This window comes from Miniopterus schreibersii (assembly GCF_964146895.1).
Source record: "Miniopterus schreibersii genome assembly, chromosome: X".
In the NCBI taxonomy this organism is placed as follows: domain Eukaryota; kingdom Metazoa; phylum Chordata; class Mammalia; order Chiroptera; family Miniopteridae; genus Miniopterus; species Miniopterus schreibersii.
The window spans coordinates 51,525,978-51,535,510 of NC_138104.1; positions in this window are offsets into that span (position 1 = coordinate 51,525,978).

Genomic DNA, 9,533 nt, shown 5'->3' on the forward strand with positions numbered 1-9,533 from the left:
CTTGCTGAACTCCATCTCATCAACATCTTTTTCTGGCGATGTTTCCTTTCCTTAAATTTGGGGGTTGTTTCTTTGTCTCTCTATTTTGGTAGGTCTTAGTGCTTATATCTATATATTAGATATATTTGCTGTGTCCCAGTCTTGTGGTGTGGGATTTTGTCTTGTGGGTCCAGTGGAGTCCAGAGGTGTATGTTGTTGTTAATACTGGTGAAAATTTAGAAAATAATAATAAACTAAAATATAAAAAATAGAGAAGCTACTGAGAGATAACAGAAGCAGAGAAAAGATTCTAAAAGAAGGGCCAGCACAAAATTAAGGGAGAGAATAGGAATAGAATAATAGTTGAAAATGAGAAAACAAAAATACAATAAAGAGAATAAGAGAAACTAACAATCGGACAAGAAAACTGAAGGGGGCAAAATGAAAGAATGAAAGAAAAGTAGAAGAAGAAAGAAGAAAAAGAAGAAAAAAGTTATGCCAATGGATTGAGAGGAGAGAGAGATAAAGCCCAGGCAGGCAAGGAGTCTGGTAAGAGATTTGCTGGAAACTATAGAGGAAAGCAGTAAACTTGGTTATAATGATAAAGTCCCAGTCGTTAAGCAGGGATATCAAGAAAGTATTGATAGTAGAAGCTAGGATAAAACAAAACAAAGCAAATAATGAAAACAAAACCAAAAACAAGCTAAGCAAGTGAAAATTACTTTTTTAAAAAAAATTAATTAAAAAAATGTTTTTTAAAAAAAATTTTTTTTAAATTAAAAAAGAAAAAAAAGATTTTTATAAAATTTAAAAAAGAAGAAAAAACAAATTATCCCCCTTTCTCTTCTTCCTAAGGAAAAAAGAGAAAAAATAAACAAACCCACAAACAAAAAACCAACAGCAAAAAAAACCCAAAAGCAAAAAAACAAAACTAAACTAAACAAAAGAAAAAAACAGCAGAGAAAAAGGTAGTCAATCAGGTGCGTTTCTTCTGGGCAACTTATGTTGTCTGAGGGTCACTGTTTTTTGTGATTTCAGTTCTCCTGGGAGGTACTTGTGTATCACCCAATGTGAGGAGCCATCTAGGTTTGGCTCTGGTGTCCTTAGGTAGATGGTTGATCTGAGGCTCTCCTTGGGCCACCTCCTCTTGTCAGCTATTTTGGAACCTTGTAGTTGCCTGGTCTTGCTCCAGAGTCTTCTGTAGAGTCTTTAGGGTACAGGGTGGCTAGTGTAGTCCAGGGTATCACTCCCGTTAGAGGTGTCGCTGTCAGGCGCTCACTCTATGGGAGTTAGTCTCTGACCCACAGCCAACTCCTCAGTCCCTACCTTGTCCTCTTATTCTAGTCCCCCAGGCTCTGGCCTGTTGCAGGTTCAGATTGATTTCAGCCTGTTGCCTCTTCTGTCTGGGCCGTTTCAGCAGCCAGGGCCCAGTGGGTTCTATTCAGAATACACTCTGGTGGGCCCTTTGCCTGCCCAGCCCCAGCAGGGGTTTTCAGTGTTTCCCCCAGTTCCCAAACAGTCCCCAAGAGTCTTATTCTTGCAGAGTCCTCCTATGAGCTGCTCTCCTTTCCCCATCAGGACTGTGCCCTACGGGTGTGTCTGGGGCTTCAGTGAGTGGGACCCACCCCTTTCCTGTTGGGGGTGGTGCTCCCGCTGCAGGAGAGGCAGGCTGGCTCCGCCCCTCCCTGCTCAGCTCTGGTTGGCTGGTCGCACCAGTCCCGCCCCTCAGACTGTCTACTGCACAGACCCCAATGGCAGCCTCCACTGGTCTGTCTGTGCAGTGCACGCCTGGAAGGTGGGAACCAGTTCCGCAATCAAACTCACAAAAGCACAAAGCAACACACAGGCAGAGTAGCCGCCCTGCAATGTCTCGCCGCCCTTGCTCCAAGGCACCCAGCTGGAGGGGACCCAAAGTCAGCTCCATGCAGCTCTCCACACCACTGGTCTGAGCAAAGCTGGAGCGGCTTCACGTGCCACCACGGGGCCCCTTTGGGCCAGTCACAGATCCCAGCCTCTTGGCACCCGGGAGCTCAGGGTGGGAGGACACCCTCAGGGCTGGTCGCAGAACCCAGCCTCCGGGCACTGGGAGCTCAGGGAGGGAGGGCTCTTCCCCTCCCCCGCGCCACGCAGATTCAGCACTTTCTGGGGCTCAGCACAGTGCCCCACAGGGAGGAAGAGGGTCCCTGTGTGTGGGTGCTCAGCGCAGTCCTCTGGTCCCTCACTACTTGGGTACCACAGGCCTTGGGACAGCCTTCCCTATGGTCAGCACCCCGAGCACCAGACGCCCTATCTCAGCTGCCCCTAGAGGCTTTGTTTCCTGGGAAGGTGCCGTCTCCTCCCGGACTCACCGCTCCCCTGGGTCCCTCTGCCCTGTGCGCGGGGCGCTCTTTCCCCTCTCTGTTCCGGGTGTGGGATCCCTGCTTTTGGATGCCATCCATGCAGCTTTGCAGCCTCCAAGCCTTCAGGCTCAGAGCCCAGCACAGGCTTCAGGGGGACTCCCCCTTCCAAGGGCCCCCTCTCTTACAGGACTCCTTGATGGTTCCTCAGTGCTCCCCACTCACACTTCATCCACTCAGGTATGTTTCTCTGGTTTTTTTCAAGCTGGTTACATAGGATTTTAGGAGGAAATCAAATCCGTGGCTGGAGCGGGGGCGCTGCTACTTCTCACAGGGCCGCCATCTTTCCTCTCGCCACTGTGTTCTTGAACTAGTGCGTTCTTCTGTTTCCAGGTCCTGGGTTGAAATTTTCACCTTATGTATTTGTATTTCCCCCCAAACTAGTTTGCTACTGACTTCAGAATCAGGTTGAGAATTTTGGGAAAATCAAACACTTACATTTTGCTCTAAGGTAAAACTCTGTCCCTCTTCTTACCCTAAATGCCTGATTTCCATTAAACACTTTCTTTTTCATTCCTGATGAAAATGAACATCATGTTTACAAAATATAAAGTCACATGATCTCAAGTCCCAGTGCCAATATCAGACCTTGGCTGATATAGAGCGGAAAACAAAAGACAGGAAGAGCAGCTCTCTGACACTGTGGAGTGGATCTCTACCATTTAGTAAACTGTGTTCCAGGCCAGGGCCCTACACTGAGAACACCGTTACAAATCAGGCTAAGTTGGAAGGGATCTCTTGCATGGAAAAATAAGACATGTTTTTTAATGGAATTATCTCTGGCTTCTCTTTTAATCAGATCCCATGATAATAAAATGGAGCAGTAGAAGCCTTTGGTAGGATATAGAATGATGTTCTCTCCTCTCTTCAGCTCCAAGAATGATTCAGTTGTGTCTTAGCTCACAGAGTCTGCTTGACCCCTGGTGTCAACCTCAATTGCTGAAAAGTGCAGAAGTCCTCAGTTGACTGAGTTACACAATCAGAAGGAGGGTCTAGAGGTCATCTAAGTTTCCTTATTCTCTCCCTCACCCCTGCCTCCCATGGAAGATTATACCTGAAATAAACTCTTAACTGCTGAACTTCTCAGGACTTGTCAGGAAAGGCTCTAGAATTACTATTTCCATTTCCACCCAGGGCAGCTGGAGTGCAAAAAACCAAAGGAATTTGGGGACCCAGCTTCATTGGTCAGTGTAGCTACACATGGGGTTAGGTTTGAAATGTCAATTTCCTAGAAAATATATGTGGACAGAAGGAAACAATTAAAATGAAAGAATGAAGACAGACTAATGCCTTCAAATAAGCCACTGCTGCTCTTGATACTGAATTATAAGGCTTCCGGTGTCTTCCTGGTGCCTTCTATCTACATGGATATCTAATTTCTGACAAATACTTTCTCCCCAAGTTCTCTAAGCTCACACTCATGTCTTACTCCTGGATTCCAATAGCTCCCTGAGTTCGAAGGTAGAGAGTTTGGGAATGTATGCATATACTTATACACATTGTCCTGATGCTAGGAGCTAGAAGGTCTTGGAGAATGACTTTATAGAATACTTCTCTAGTCATAGCCAGCTAAAGTGATTTTAATGTGAATGTTTCTATGTAAGAAAGGCATTAAATGTTTGATTACTGCTTTGGCATTCCAGCCAATCTTCAGTTTAATGAGTAAGACCTGTGGAGGAATAGAGTTGTCAAGGAAGCTAGCAGACCCTCTGAAGTTACCACAAAGGGTTCTTTGGTAATTCTTGTGAGGAAGCACAGAGCTACACAGGGGTACTATGAAACCAATAGAAGACCAAAAATATTGGTAGAGAGGCTGAGAGAGTGGGGACAATGGTATATATATATTTTGCCTCATTTTATTGTTTTACTAATTACAATAAACTCATCATCATGTAGAATGTATTTAAAATTTTAATAAAGAAAATTTTATATAAAAATGATAAAAAAAAAATAATGGAAAAGGAGAAAATTATATTGAAAACATAAGTGAAAAGGAAAAAGAAAAAAGGAGAAAATATTGAAAGCCAACAGAGAAGAGAAAAGAGGCAAAGGAAAATAGGAATAGAAGGAAAATAAAAATGAAAATGGAAATGGAAGCAAATGCAAAGGAAAAAGAGGAGGAGATCATTTTAAAAAGTTAAACATGTGAAAAAAATAAAAAGAAGGGAGTATGTCAAGGAAACACAGGAGCAAACATGAGAAAACTTCCAATGGCCAAAGCTAGAACAATTATAGTAACAAAATAAATAACATGATACTGAATTTCAAGTAATTTACTTGTGTACCTGACTCCCCAGGAAGTGGAGCTTAAGCTCTATACTTCTAAGTGTAGACTGGGCTTAATGACTTGATTCCAAAAAACACAGTATGGGACAGGGGAAAAAGTAACTTCATTGTGGAGAAACTTGGCACACACCTTGGCCAGGTGATAAAGGTTAACATCAATCGTGATAAGTCCTGTTGATGGAATATACCCTTTTTTATGTGACGAGAAGGGCACTTCACCTCTGTGGTCTCCCTCTCCAAAACACATTGCCCCAGAAAACCACCAAACGTTCCCAATTGAGTAATATTCTATGAAATACCTGACCACTACCTCAAAACCATCAAGGACATCAAAAACAAGGAAAATTTGAGAAACTGCCAGAGGCAAAAGAAGCCTAAGAAGAATTGGTTCATTAATTGTAACAAATGTACCATATTAGAATTGGTTCATTAATTGTAACAAATGTACCATACTAATGTAAGATGTTAATACAGGGAAAATTGGGTGTTAAGTATATGGGAACACTTTGTATTACCTTTGCAAGTTTTCTATAAATCTAAAATGATTCCAAAGTAAAAAAATATATATTACTAAAAATTTGAAAGAAGATAAGAGGCAAAAAATGGAAAAATTATGCATTTACATAAGAAAGAAAAGATAAAATGATTTTTTTTTTAATTAAAGAAACAATATAGGGGAGATCCAAGATGGCGGTGGACTGAGTAGAAGCTACACTCACACTCTCCTGGAACCAATCTGGATTTACAACTAAAACGTAGAAAAACCATAGTGAAAACCAACTGAAGACTAGCTGGAGAGCACCCTTATAACAAAGGAGGAAAAGTGGAGATCACATAGAGACTGGAAGGAAGTGTGGAGGCAAGAGAGGGCTGGCTGAGCTCCCACAGGCAGCAACTGAAAGTCCAGAAGGATATCTCAGCTGTGAGCGTTCCCAGGCTGCGATTCCCAGCCAAGAGTACCAGAACTGAGAAAGCTGCCCACATAACATCTGGCTGTGAAAAGCAGCAGGGTTTCTATCTGCCAGGCACCCTCTTAAAGAGCCAATGCACAATATTTCGTGTGCAGTCACTCACCTTAGACTCTGGCGGAGGGGAAGTGGAGTGGACTGGAGCTGTGTGGGGAGAGTCTGGGGAGAGTCATTCCTGCAGACTGTGGGGGACATCTTTCTTGGGAGGTGAAGTTTTGGCTTTTGCCTGAGGGGGGAAGCAATTGTCCCACCTTGCTGGAGAGCCTCTTGCCCTCCCCAGAGGAGTTTCTCCAGCCTGAGACTTCTTAAGAGATTGATAACAACCAGCCACCCCACCCTGTGGAGCTTCTACAGCCTGAGGCTGATTAAGAGAATCAGATTAATCAGTCTGCAGACAGAGACAGACCTTAGGCTGCTTTGAGACTTTGCCTGATCTGTTTTGAGACCCGGGCCTTAGAAAAGCAGACTTTGGTGTGCATCTTGGTCCTGTCAAAATGCACCTAGCCCCAGCAGTGGAGACCTCAAGTCTGGGGTTGTTGATAGCCGCAAACAGGGTACTCGAGGCCAGTCACAAACTGCGTCTGACATTGAGACCCTCCAAAAAGACTGAGAGTCCTAGCAGATCTACCTAACACTTAAAAACAAACCCAAAAGAGTAGCCAAAATGGGGAGATCAAAAAACAAGCCCCAAATGAAAGAACAAGAGAAGTCTCCAGAAAAAGAGCTAAATAAAATGGAGATATGCAATCTCTCAGATATAGAGTTCAGAATACTAATTGTAGGGATGCTCAAAAGCATGAGAAAAAGATGTGGAAACTATGAAGAATGACATAGCAGAAATAAAGAATACATTAAAAGGAATAAACAGCAGATTAGAGGAATTGAGGATTGGATCAGTGAATTAGAAGACAGGGAACAAAAAAAATCACTCAATCAGAGACACCAAAACAAAAAAACAATTAAAAACATGAGGACAGTCTAAGGGAGCTGTGGGACAGCATGAAATGTAACAATATTCATATTATAGGAGTGCCAGAGGAGGTCAAAAGTAAGCAGGGGATAGAGAAACTGTTTGATGAAATAATGGCAGAAAACTTTCTTAACTTGGTCAAGGAAAATGGCACACAAGTTTAGGAGGCACAGAGAGTCCCAAGCAAGAAGAATCCAAAGAGGCCCACACCCAGACACATCATAATTAAAATGCCAAGAATCCAAGACAAACTATCTTAAAGAAAACTAAAGAAAAGCAATCTGTTATCTACAAAGGAGTCCCCATAAGGCTGTCATCTAACTTCTCATCAGAAACTCTACAAGCCAGAAGGGAACGCCATGAAATATTCAAGGTAATGCAAAACAAGGATCTGAAACCAAGGCTACTCTATCCAGCAAGATTATCACTCAAGCTGGATGGTGAAATAAAGAGCTTCTCAGACAGAAAAAGACCAAAAGATTTTATCACTACAAAACCAGCATTACAGGAAATGTTAAAGTGACTGCTATAATTAGAAGTAGAAATAAAGAGAATGAGAAACATAGGTATAAAGAAAGAAAATGGCAGTAGATAAGTATTTTTCAATAATAACCTTAAATGTAAATGGATTAAATGCCCCAATAAAAATATAAAGGATGGCTGAATGGATAAGAAAACATGACCCAAATATATGTTGCCTACAAGAGAACCACCTCAGAACAAAAGACACAGACAGGATGAGAGTGAAGGGATGGAAAAAATTTTCCTTGCAAATGGAAATGAAAAAAAAAGCTGGGGTCACAATACTCATATCTGACAAAATAGACTTCAAAATGAAGACCATATTGAGAGACAAGAAAGGTCATTATATAATACTAAAGGAATCAATCCAACAAGAGGATATAACACTGATAAACATATATGCACACAATATAGGAGCACTTAAATTGATAAAAAAAAATCTTCTAGAGGATTTTAAGGGAGAGATCGACAGCATAGTCATACTAGGGGACTTTAGCACCCCACTGACTTCACTGGATAAGTCTTCAAGACAAAAAGTCAACAGGGAAACAGTGACCCTAAATGACACACTAGATCAGATGGATTTGACATTTACAAAACATTCTACCCCAAAGCTGCAGAATATATATTCTTCTCAAGTGCACATGGGATGGTCTCAAAAATAGACCACATGTTAGGACACAAAACAAATCTCTACAATTTCAAAAAGATTGAAATCATAACAAGCATCTTCTCAGATCACAGTGGCATGAAATTAGAAATCAACTACAATGAAAACAATAAAAGACATTTAAACATGTGTAGGCTGAAAAGCATGTTTTAAAACAATGAATGGGTTATGACAGAGATTGAGAAAGAAAGAAAAAAATTCCTGGAAACAAATGAAAATGAACACAAAACAACTCCGAATCTATGGGACACAATGAAATCAATCCTGAGAAGGAAGTTCACAGCACTACAATCCTACCTCAAAACACAAGAAAAACTTCTAATAGACTCTCTAACCCTACTACTTAAAAACTTAGAGAGAGAACAACAAGAAAATCTCAAAGTAAGTGGAAGAAAAGAAATAATAAAGATCAGAGCAGAAATAAATGACATAGAGACTAAAAAAACAGGACAGAAGATCAATGAAACCAAGAGCTGGTTCTTTGAAAAGATAAAGAAGTTTGATGAACCCTTAGCCAGACTCATCAAGAAACAAAGAGAAAGGACCCAAATAAACAAAATCAGAAATGAAAGAGGTGAAATAACAACTGACCCAACAGAAATACAGAGGATTGTAAGAAAATACTATGATCAACTATATGCCACCAAGCTGGACAACCTGGATGAAATGGATAAATTCCTAGAAAAATACAACCTTCTAAAACTCAATCAGGAAGAGTCAGAAAGTCTAAATAGGCCGATAACTGCTGATGAAGTTGAAGCAGTAATCAAAGGACTCCCAGCACACAAAAGCCCTGGCCCAGATGGCTTCATGGGGGAGTTTTACCAAACATTCAAAGTAGAATTAACACCTATCTTCCTCAAACTATTTCAAAAAATCCAAGAAGAGGAAACACTTCCAAACTCTTTTTACAAGGCCAGCATTAGCCTAATTCCAAAACCAGATAAAGACACTACAAAGAAAGAGAATTACAGGCCAACATCCCTGATGAACATAGATGTTAAAATCCTCAACCAAATATTAGCAAATCAGATCCAGCAATATATTAAAAAGATCATACACCATGACCTAGTGTGGGTTATTCCAGGAATGCAAGGCTGGTACAATATTCACAAATCAGTAAATGTGATACATCACATAAACAAATTGAAAGATAAAAATTAAAAATCACATGATCATATCAATAGATGAAGAAAAAGCATTCATCAAAATCCAACACCCATTTTTGATAAAAATTTTCAGCAAAGTGGGAATAGAGGGATCATATCTCAACATAATAAAGGCCACATATAACAAACCTCATACTCAATGGGAAAAATCTAAAACCATTTCCCCTAAGAACAGGAACAAGGCAGGGGTATCCACTTTTACCACTCTTGTTCAACATAGTACTGGAAGTCCTAGCCACAGTGATCAGACAAGAAGAAACATGAAAGGCATCCAAATTGGAAAGGTGGAAACAAAACTGTTATTTGCAGATGACATGATATTGTACATAGAGAATCCTAAAGACTCCACCAAAAAACTACTAGATTTAAGAAATGAATTCAGCAAGGTAGCAGGATACAAAATTTACACCGGGAAATCGATGACATTTTTATACACCAATAATGAACTCTCTGAAAGAGAAACTAAAAATAAAAAAAAAAAAAATCCCATTTACCGTTGAACTAAAAAAATAAGATACCTAGGAATAAACTTAATCAAAGATGTAAAACACCTTTACTTGGAAAACTACAGGA